Here is an 11,981-nt window from a genome sequence, read left to right as displayed (position 1 = left end):
GATGATGCTGGAATAATTACTGAGGATGAAGCGATAATGGTTCTTCCTTAGCCAATTTTACATAGACGCAGTCAATTAGTGTTTCCAACTTCTTTTCAACTTATAGTTTTGGCAAATTTACTCAAATTGATCTTAATCAACTGTATTATGTTCATTAAACACACCTTTATATGTAAATGTAAAATATGTACCTACAGCCTTTCAGTAAATTTCACGAATGAATTTGTTTTGTTTTTCGTTTTAAAATTTTCCGTGATACAGATTTAAAAGATAGTAAATATCTCATAAGTGGATGCATTTACAAAAAAAAAAAAAAAAAAAAATCACACTAAAAATTTACATACTTTATCATGTAATACTCCTTTACCCCTTTTTTAATACGCTTCATTTAAATTTAAATAAAAGGGGGGTGACCCACTTACCCTTTACTATGGGGTAAGTGGGACACCAATCCGATTTTTAAAAAGAAATTAATCGTTAAGAATATTTAAAGCATTATTTTAGAAAATAATGATGAACTTTTGCTTATTTATAATGTCCAAGATAAAAGAAGACAAGAAGTTTATTTATTTATTTATTTATTCACAAAACTTTTGTACAAGGTTTCAATTACGAACTATTCTTAAAAAGGGCCCCACTTTCCTCAACCAACCCTATAATCCCCCATTGAGATCCCAAGCTGAAATTTTGTACAAATGAAGATAAAATACACAAAATCTTTTGGGAATTAAACAAAAATCATTATATGTTCTCTAAGAAATTTAAATTTTAAATTTAAATTTAATTTTTTGAAATAATTTTTTTTTAGATTAGTCGTGCTGCATATTATATTAAACAGCAACTAATTTACTTTAAAATGCCTTTAATCAAATCTTTCCATCAATTTTCGATGCTGAGTTATCGTCCATTTTATGTTCAAGCATCCACAGTTGTCGGGCAGGATTCTGAACCAGCTGCTGCATCGAATCAGAAAAGAAAACGCTTATTTTATCGTGTTAAAACGAAGTAACATGTATACATTATTTCTCAAAAGTGTTTTTTAGGGTACGCCATAACGTCTTTAATACTTCACCAAACTTCAAAAGAAGAATATCATTTAAAGTTTTTTTCGTAACTATCAGCGAAAACTGAACAAACAAGTCACATATGTATGCAAGCCTGGTTCTTTTTGTTTGCTAAAGTTTTCCCAAATTTTAGTGTTTGTGATCTTCCCCCTCCCCTCCCATTTATGAGCCTCAGTCACTTCTGATGTTTGGCAGCGTTTGTTTTGATTATTACTTTTACGTACCAGCTTTTTTTATTTTCGGGGTTTTTTTTAAATTTTGAAAACAGTTTTAAAATTAAAAAAAAAGATAAAAAGTGGTGGTGCGGCGGGGGGGGGGGGTGCTACCAATCTGCAAGTTGATCCCAGCTCATATCAAGCATAGGTATGTTTACTTACTACTCATTAGACCATCTCTAGAAAGATAGCCCCATAGTTAACTAAATAGAATCTGGAAAAAATCATTATTGCTTAAGTCAAATTTTATTCAAAAATTCATAAAAATATGATCCCATTGAGATCCCAAGCTGAAATTTTGTGCAAATGAAGATAAAATACACAAAATCTTTTGGGAATTAAACAAAAATCATTATATGTTTTCTAAGAAATTTAAATTTTAAATTTAAATTTAATTTTTTTAAATATTTTTTTTTTAATTAGTCGTGCTGCATATCATATTAAACAGCAACTAATTTACTTTAAATTGCCTTTAATCAAATCTTTCTATCCATTTTCGATGCTGAGTTATCGTCCATTTTATGTTCAAGCATCCAAGAAAAAAAAGGGGGGGGGGCTTCCAAAAATCAAAGTCTCATTAAAAAAAAAAGAAGAGATAAAAATCTAAAAATTTGGACTTTTAATCACCTTGAAGGGTACAATCGATGAGCCAACTTTCAAAGAAATCCAAAAACGTGATGAAAAAACTTTGGATCACTTAACACGGAATTGACCCCTTCTTCTTCTTCTTTTTTTTCTTTTTTTTTTTTTTTTTGAAAAACAACAAAAACCTGCTCACATATGCATGCTTTCTCAAAATTAATTACTTAAAAGTGAAATGTTCAATTTTTTTTTTTTTTTTCTTTGTCTCTAAGTAAAGCTGAGCTGCACCTGCCCCCCACTCCCTTCCCACAATGACTAGGAGAGCTCATGTGCATGAGAGACTCCAGAAAAGAGAAAAAATGCCCTTAAAAACAACCCCCAGAAAATTTCAATGGCACAGTCTGCGCCATGAGTACCCGGAGGGGATGGTTAATTCGAGATAAAGTAAAATGAAAAACGCCTTTCAAATTAAAAAATAATTTTTAAAAGGTATCGCCGGCTAAACTTTTCTTCGGCGATAATGGTGTCAAATGCTCGCCAACTTCAGCAACCCCGAAACGAAAACGACTTCGAAGCTCGGATGCAGCAGACGATTCGACGCCTCTCGGAGCACGTGCAGTGGTAAATCATGTCATAGGATTCCGTAGAGCAGAGGAAAATGTTACTCTTATTATTCCTCCAGTAAAAAATACTTGTATCCAGAGATATTGCTAGGATTTTTTTTTTCAAGGAATGAATGTACTCCTTCACATTTTTGGAAGAATTAAATGTCCGAAAATGTGAACAACATATTTATTAGTTATTAATTTCATATTCCGAAGGATGAAATGAAAAGACATGATAAGTATCTTGCTTTTAAACAGTTAGATATCGGACATTTTGCATAACAAAATATTAAAACACTATCCGCGTCACCTGACGTTGCACGACCTATTTGGAAATAAAAGTTATGTCAAGTGACAGTGACGCGTGTTCAACAATCAGTGTTGAATAAAGGAAAAAAAAAACACAGAGAAAAATTTCTCGTCGGAAAATCGGCCACAGCTCCTAAAAATTCCGTCAAAATTTGGACCTTAGTCCCTAAAAATCCCCATTCGAATAAGAAAATTTCGTAAATTAAGCTAACACTCCCATAAAACTCAAAATACTCGAATGAATAAGGATAAGTATAAGTAAAAGAATCATTTGAATAAAAGCAGCAGTTCCGCAATCCACAATAGCGTCAACAGACTTTTAGAATCCTCATTAGAATTAAAACAACAGCCCCCAAAATCCACCCCTGTCATTTGGACGATAAGAGGGGATGATTCCCCCCCCCCACCCCCCAATTTCGGTAGCATAATGAAATTAGCAATTTTGCAAAATTCCTCTTTGTTCTCTAAAAGTCTCCATTAGAAAAACCGACGCCAGTCCGTCAAAATCTATATCAGTACCAACCATTCTTAGACAACGCTAACGGTAAATCTAAAAGTCCCGATTGGCTTAAAGTGAATAGTAAAGGTATCTATTAATACATAACTGAAATATTTGATTATTTGCTGCCGGCAGTACAAAAAAAAATTAGGAAATCCCGGAAAAATAACCAAAAGAGGAAGAACATTTAAATCTCTCGATAACAGGAAAAGCTTCACAGCAAAAGGAAGAATTTTATTTATTTACATTCAAGAAAAAATAGCATCAGATTTTTCTTCTCGATGATTTTATTCAAGTTAATTGGAACTGAGATCGCGGCAGGCGATAAATTTCCAATTTAAAATTGTTTTTTCCTTTTATAATTAATATTGAATGTAGTTACCTCGCGCAGCTATGCAAGCCTGTACACGTTTTAGCATTGAACCATAGAGGTGCTGAATGTCACGATTGGGAACAGCATTTCATATGGGTTCAATCTGAAGCCAAATTTCATCCGTATCAACTGCCGGACGAGACACATGGGCGAGTCTCCGAGCAACGCAATCCGAGACATGCTTGACGGGCATCAATCCGGAGGACGGGCAGGCCAAGTAAGTAGCGTAACCTGCCGTGCACCGAAAGACACTTGTACGTTACGTGCGACATGTGGACGTGCATTGTCCTGCTGAAACCCTGCACCAGGAATGCTCTGAAGAAACGGTAATACCTCCGGCGTCACTTCGTCCCTGAAGTAGCGCTCGTTATTGAGGTTACCTGTAATTCAGACTAGATGGGACTGCCCTTGATATTCAATGGCATTTCAGACCATGACGCCTGGCGTTATGCCAGTATGACGTCGGATTACACACTCTGGGAGGTGATGGTCCCATGTGTAATGTCTGACGCGTACACGTCCATCGTTATAGTGCAGATTAAATCCGGACTCATCCGAGAAGACGACCTGTAGCTAGTTCGCGTTCCATTGAGTGCGTTGGTGGTCCCATTGAAGCCGAAAGCGACAATATGGTTGAGGGTAACGCCTGCTTAGGGGAATCCTTGCATGCAGGCTCTGGAGCAGCAGACGTCGACGAACTGTGGATGCAGCAAGTGTGACAACTGTAGCCATACTCCAACGTTGTGCTAGCGCACGAGAGGACGCTATATGATCCATCACAACTAGGCAGGTGAGGTGTCGAGAATCCGTGGCGTCATTCGGATGCGTGGGCTGGTGCGAGCCCATCTTCTAATTTCATCGTCCTCTATCCATATTTTACTAATAGGCATCACAGTTGAGGCATTACGCCACGTGCGGGCGCTGATTTCTCTACACATAAGTTGACCTTCATGCATGCAGATCATGTGGCCACGTTCTAACTCCGTTACTCGTTCGTATGACGCTCTGTGTTTTGGACGAGGCATATTAAGTACTAGAGAAACATCTACTATCGGCAGATAATCATGCAATGATTCCGAAAAACCTTTACAGCCCTTTATGATACAGAGTCTACGCCGCAGTTCAGAGGGCGTAACTCGGTCCCCGCATGCGCGATGTCGTAGATAAATATAAGATAAGCAACATTTTCAATTTTTTCTCTTTTTTTCATTTTTCAAGATGATAAAATTTTATTTAAAATGCCAACTGCGAAAATACTTCTGGGAAAGCTTTCAAGATGTATTATCTTCGATGCGCTTGTAGAGAATTTTAAAATGTCTCTGCTTTAGGGGCGCTTCAACCTTCAAAGAGAAGTCAAATGACCTTGTCAAGTCACTATGACCTTGCTTTATTTCCAAAAACTTCTAAAATGGGAATTTTTTGTTCATTTTTCACCGATGGTAGTGAAAAAAAAAACTTTAAAATGAAGCCTTACTTATGATGTTGATGCAGGGGTGGACTGGATCCTGCAAGATAACGCCAATCATGGCCTCCAAAGGGCGTGCAGGGGGGGGGGAGATAGAACACAGGTTTACGAGTTTAAAAAAAAGGAAAAGAAAGCAAAGTATAAAGTCGCACAGGTTTGTGAGCGAAAAAAAAAAAAAAAACACAAGGAAGTTGCACCAAAAATTAAAATTAAATTTGAAAAAAAAAATGTGTTCAGGCTTGAAGGAGCGTAGGCGGGAGGCGCTGGCTGATGGGCCAGTCCGCCCCTGTGTTGATGAAGATGTATTAAGAAAGTTAAAACCCTTGACAAAATAATGTATAAGCTTTAGTCCCTTTTCGCAGTTACATAAAATGAGTTTGTTCACTAAAGCATGATCTAAAAAAATCCGTGTTCATTACTACTACCATTGTAACTTCCTGCCTTCACTTTACTCTTTTTTACCTTGAAAATATTTTATGTTAAAGAAAATATATTATCATTACTGATGGGGGGAAAAAAACCACTTTAACCTGAACTGTGCGGAATAGCTTATTTTACAGCTACCAGTAAAAAGATCTTTTTGTATAGATTTTCCCCTCTACTTCTGTAAGATTTCTTTTTCTTTCTTATACGAAGACAGAGTGAGAGAGAGAAATATAAAACTTCTCTAGAGTAGGATTTGTTAAGTGAAAAGGATATAAACAACTTAAAAAACTTTAACTGCTGACTATAAAGTAGCATGCATAGTTCGACAAAAGAGATAATTCGTATTAAATCGACTTTTATGGGGAAGGAACATTTTCGAGCCGTGAGTAGATTCAAGTTTAACACTTCCATCGTAATAAAAGGGCTCAGATTGAAACTGGAAAATAACATTTTATCATTCCAGCCATCACATAAACGGGTGTTAACTGCTACTAAGTAGAACAAAAGAAAGAGAACCTTTTCAAGCATCTGTCATGAGATCATTCACTTCTGAAAAAACAAAAGAATGTTTTGTTTTTTCAAAATGGCAAAAGAAAATATTTTTACTGACATTAAAAAAGAAAAAAAAAAAACCTTAAAACAAATTGTTAGCATTTTGCAGAAAGTTATTTTTTCTCCCTTTCCTGTCTTTCGTTTTGCAAGAACTTACCAACAGTTAGTATAAAAAAAGATATTGTAAGGATCAATGACTTAACCCTTCAAGGATCATAAACTTTGCGAAAGTAGCGAATGGACTTTTTTCATATATAAAACTAATAATGGCGGCGTAAATAACATGTGTTTCAAGTTTTGTGAAAATTGGCTCAGTAAATTTTGTGTAAATGGATGGGACGCAGGTATCAACGTAGTTCATTAGAGATGCAAAACTGCAATTATTTTCCAAAATTTGATTAATTTATTATGACTTAACAGGGGACGTGAGGCCTCGGAGATCGCTCTATTTAGAATTTTTTTAAAAATCGTGTAATTAAGACACATTCCCGTAATTTCTCTTAGATGCTCTTTGTACTTTTATTAGCTCCGTGAACAAATTATTTTTGAATTTTTAATCGAAATATACCTTTTCCGAGGAGGTTTTGCTACAGTCTTAAGATTTTTCGAGAAAATCATATGCTGCAGTAAATTACTAACAACTCGTAATGAAAATGAATCATTTATTAACAGAACATTTTAGTACCAGAAAGTTGATTATATTACGTTACGGAAACATTTTGACAGCCCTTTAACTATTAGTATTTCGCGTCGTACTTCGAGGAATAATTCAGCCTTTGTGTAACGTTTGTGAACATTTCAAACAACTCTCAACCTCATCTAGAATATTTTGCATCTCTTCCGCATAACGCGGAAGAGATAAATTATAGTGCCTTATAGTTATTCTAGGCACTAATGATAAATGAACCTATAAACGCAGTTCAAAACGTTAAGAGCCATGTCTACTACTGCCGAAAGTTGTAACGCGGAAGGGGAGGTGCAGTCTCACAGACCGCTTCTAAAGAATGCAATGAAATTTAAACCAGATGCACTTGCCGAAAGATACTGATAAGCAAGGGGGTGTTCAAGGTCACAAAACTAAAAGCTATAGGGAAAACCATTCAATCTGCAATTACTGCGATTCCGAGTCACAACTGACTATAACTGTATTTATGTCAAGGACTGCATACTAAGTGCCTTGCCTCCATTATTTTTTTATACCGATAGATGGCAGCACCATCACCGGACCGAACAGTTAATGAGAATTGAGAACTAGACCTGAAGCTAATAGCTACCTGGTGCTAGCACCCCCAGAGGTATCGTTTCACTTGGAGGACATTGAGACCACGAGCATATTTAACGTCGCCCAGTCCCCTTTAATGACGACGGTGGATCTTCGACCATCGAGGTTCGAACTCAGGACCCTCCGGCCTCGAATCCGACACTCTACCGATCGGACTACCATGGCCCCAACCATTCAATCGAACTGAAAATGAAATAGGGGTGATCGGATGAACTTTTGAGCGGTGTGTGAGATCGCAGCTCCATTGTTAAAAGAAAGAATTTTAAAGAGTGGTATTATTAACTGATACCACTCTTCTAGCTAATAATTAGCTCTCTCTATTCAAGCTAATAATTAGCTTGAATCTACAATCTACTTGGATGCAAATGGATTGAAGCTTCCGAGTGGGTTTGAAAAAATGATAAGTGTGCAAAAGTTTTCAGTTACACAATATAAAACAGCCACAAGAAAGTCATTAAGGTCATTAGGGCTCGACCGATGGCATTTTTTGGCCGATGGGCCGATGCCGATTGTTGGCCGATTGTTCAAAGATGGCCGATGGCCGATGGCCGATTGTTTTCCTCCAAATGGCCGATTGCCGATGGCCGATGGCCGATGCCGTTGGCCGATGGCAAAAAAAAAAAAAAATCAAACAGAAATAAATTGATAAGATTGTCAGGGATTTAAAGAATCATTGATTCATTTCACTTTACTTCCTTTCTACGAATAAAGAATTGTAATCACAAAAAAAAAAAAAAAAATCAGATTTCGACCTAAATTTCTATTTTACTATCACCAAATTTATACTTCACAAGTTTTTTCGGCACATCTGTGCATACATATGTACCTAAGAACATATAGATAACCAAATATTCATTTTGAACGCCTCCTCAGTTAATTATCGCAAATTCTCTTGTGATGTCTTCATGTGCGTGAACTTGCGTCACTCAAAAACGTTATGAAATAGTAAATTGAAAACTCATACATACGTAGTATGATCTAAAAGTTCGAAGTCAAGTTGTATAAAACCTTACCCTGAATAGTTCACATTACCGAAGCATATATCTATGTACAAAATAGTCACCTTGAACGATTATGCACTTCTGCCAACTTTCGCATAGCTTTTAGAAGTACTCGTGGAAGACATTTTTCGCAAATGCCTGTAAGGCCTCTCGCGCTGCTGCTTTAACTTCATCGTGGGGAAGAAGGCTACTTTCATGTTGAGGATGCACGGTTCGATTGGTCAATACTCTAATATGACAAACAAATAACATAACGTTTCGTCGGACTTAGCTCCGTGTGACTTTTACCTGTTCCCAGCAAAAAAACATTGGCATAGACGCCGCTTTTTTCCGTCAGGAGAAGATGAAGCTGCATCATAGAAGGTAGCGAAAAATGGCTTCCAAGAGTGTCTCCAAAAGTTATATGAACACTGGCAGAAGTACATAGTCCCTTAACTATTCTGGGTAAGATTTTATACAGCTTGTCCCTGAACTTTTGCATCGTACTACGTACAATCTGTATAGGGTGTAGTTATGCTTCTCCTTTTTTGACTGCTGTATGATGAAAGAGAAAGAACAATAGCCAAAAAAAGAAGGAAGAAAAACAAAGAGATTGTTTAATAACCAATTGATTCGTTTTTTTTTTTTTTAAATTGAGCATATAACTAAGATTTCAGTAATGTTGCAATAATGTATGGATTTAGGTACACTAAACATTGTTAAAAAAAATTAAATTACGTTGTTTAATCATTCAAAAAAAATAACAATAAGAAGAAGAATAGAACTATGAAACCGTCAACAAATTACGCAATTAAAGTGGAAAGATTGCACGTAGACATTTTTTAGTCATCAAATTAAACAAAAACGGTAACAGATAAATTAAAATATTAAATCAAAATAGTAATATTTTTATACTTATTTAAAATTTATGAATAGAAAAGTTTGCATTTTTTATAAAAGCTATAACAGTGACATACATTTTGCTGAAAAAAAATTGCCATAAAAAGAGCAAGGTTCTTAAAACGCAGGTACAATAAACAAACTCAATATTTACACCAAGTTAATAACTGAACACATATACTACTTGATGTGATGTTTGCATACATAGTATTGAGCAATTTGATTGTTTCATCTTTTATGAAGCTTTACAAACAAGTTCAAATTAAATTTTTCAATTTAACAATAATTTTCTGAAATTTGAAAAATTGCATAATAGAAAATCCTTACAACTTTTCTATAAAAAACGAAAATAACTTATTCATTGATTTTATATAAATACATAAAAATAGTTACTTACAACAGGAAAAAAATCAATCGCTATTAATGATGCAAAAAAGATGGCAATTTACGAAATATAGGTGAAACAAGTATGATAAATGCGCAAAATGTTATTTCTTGACCAAAATAAATAATCGCTAAATATTTAAGAAATGCTTGAAATGACGAGGTAGGGTTAGGGCGGTCACCCTCTGAATTTGGAGTAAATCACACTTCGGTCACACTTGGCGACCCAATCAATTTCGGTCTGCCTCATTTTTTTAGTACAGAAAAGCTACCACCAACGCCTCGGAAGAGTTTCTGAATTTACTTCAGCACTTCCGAAAAAAAAAAAAAAAAAAAAAAAAAAAATCAAAAGTCCCTTTGATTTCCGAATTATGTCACCATTCAAAACGTCTTTAATCAATTTCTTACATTAATGCCCAAAATTCTTTCTAAACAATAGATAAAGTTTGAAAAGAAAAAATCTTCAATTTTATGAATGGTGTTAGTCTTAAACAACTCAGAAATACAACTAGAGTTTAATTTCAGAAATTGAGAGAGTGGGAGGAGGGGCACGCAAGTGTTCTCGGAAATTCAAAAAAAAAAAAAATCGTAAAAATAGAGTTCAAAATAATCATAAACATTGAGCAGAAAACCCTTTCAAAACTTGCACCCCAGTTTGTTTTGACGTGCAATGGCGGATTTAAAATATAGCAAATGTTGCAATTGCGCGAGAGGCCCCATAACCATAGCGCCACCGAATGAGTTACAAAAATGCGAATGATAAATGTTTTACAACTTCTGTGATCCCCAAAATGTATTTCGACGGGCCCCAAACTTGTAACTCCGCTGAAGCGATACAGAAAAGACTGCATTACTGTGATTCATATTACAAATATCGAAATATTAAAAATTACCGTCGGTTTAACGGGAATCTAATAAAATGACACAAAAATCGGTTTCGTCATCTCATATTTGTTTCCATAGTCTCCAATTCGGCAATATATCACCAAATGATCGTCAGTCTGAGACGCTATATTAGTTTTGCATTGAAATAAGTAATTAATAGCCACAAAAAATGAGTTAACAGGCTTTTCAGAACACCCGATCGAAAACAAAAAGGGAAGTGCACAACTGGAACATTCGCAGACCCCACAGACTAAACTTTAACCTTCTACAGATTATCATTTTTGAGTTATGACTTATGACAGATACATACGTACATCCTGCTGCAAGAAACAACGCAATAATTAACTTGTTTGGTACCTGAATGTAATATTAAAAACTCTTCTAGGGATGACTAAAAATAGAAATTCATACTGAAATTTAAGTAAATAATTTTATATGAAAACAACAACTCCATTTACTTTGTATTAAAAAGTAAAACAGCAAAGGTCCTTTTTTTTTTTCAAAAACATCGGCCAATTCCATCGGCTTTTCGATGTTTTTTAAGGCCGATGGGCCGATGTTTCCCGCAAGTTAGCATCGGCCGCCGATGCCGATGCCGATGGCTAAATTGTTGAACCATCGGCGCCGATGCATCAGTCGAGTCCTAAAGGTCATAGACAATTCTGAAAAGAAGTATGAGGCGGGCCTACGTCCAGGAGACCCCATGACACCTACAGCCTTAAAAGTTTGTACAAAATTACTTCGAGCCCCGGTGGTTTGCACTTGAGGTTTTTTTTTTTTTTAATTTCGAATTAGTTTTCTTTTGTAATTAATTTTTTAAGCTCAAATTTCGCGTAAATTGCCTATTAAAGGGGTGAAATTTACTTGCACATATTAATATTGTATATCGTTGGAAAGGGTAGAATTTTTTGCGTTATACACAATTTGTTTCAATGCTGTAACTTAATTACGGCGGGAGTTATTTGCGTTTTTAGCTCGATTTTTTTTAAAAGCAATTCAATTTGTGCTTAGCTGAAAGTTAGGCACAACTTTCTTCATTAAATCTATCAGTAAAAAGTGAAGGAATTGTCCCACAGTATTCTTTTTGACACCACTGGAAAGAACGCTTTTTTACTCCAGATCTAACTTGACCTGTGGTCGAAAAACTAAGCTTCTATCTCCAAAGAAAAACAAGTTACAAGCCGTTTTAATCAAGTTCGAAAAATCTCATCTACATTCTAATTATTGATGATTTATTTGGCGTTGCCATAGTTACGTCTTTTAGATTCGTTTGTTTCTTCTTTCTTATTCACAAATTTTAAGGGTTTCGATTTTAACGAAAAATCTTAGACTCAACTCAATTTAAGCCCCGAGCTAAAAAGTAAAATAGATTACTAGAGACCACAAATATGAAAGCGACTTTGCAAAAGTACAAAACTGCAGTTTTGCAATGCTCAGGAACCCCTTAACCCTTACGGATC

The sequence above is a fragment of the Uloborus diversus genome, chromosome 5 (genome assembly GCF_026930045.1).
Source record: "Uloborus diversus isolate 005 chromosome 5, Udiv.v.3.1, whole genome shotgun sequence".
In the NCBI taxonomy this organism is placed as follows: Eukaryota; Metazoa; Arthropoda; class Arachnida; order Araneae; family Uloboridae; genus Uloborus; species Uloborus diversus.
Note: the sequence above shows the minus strand (reverse complement) of the source record.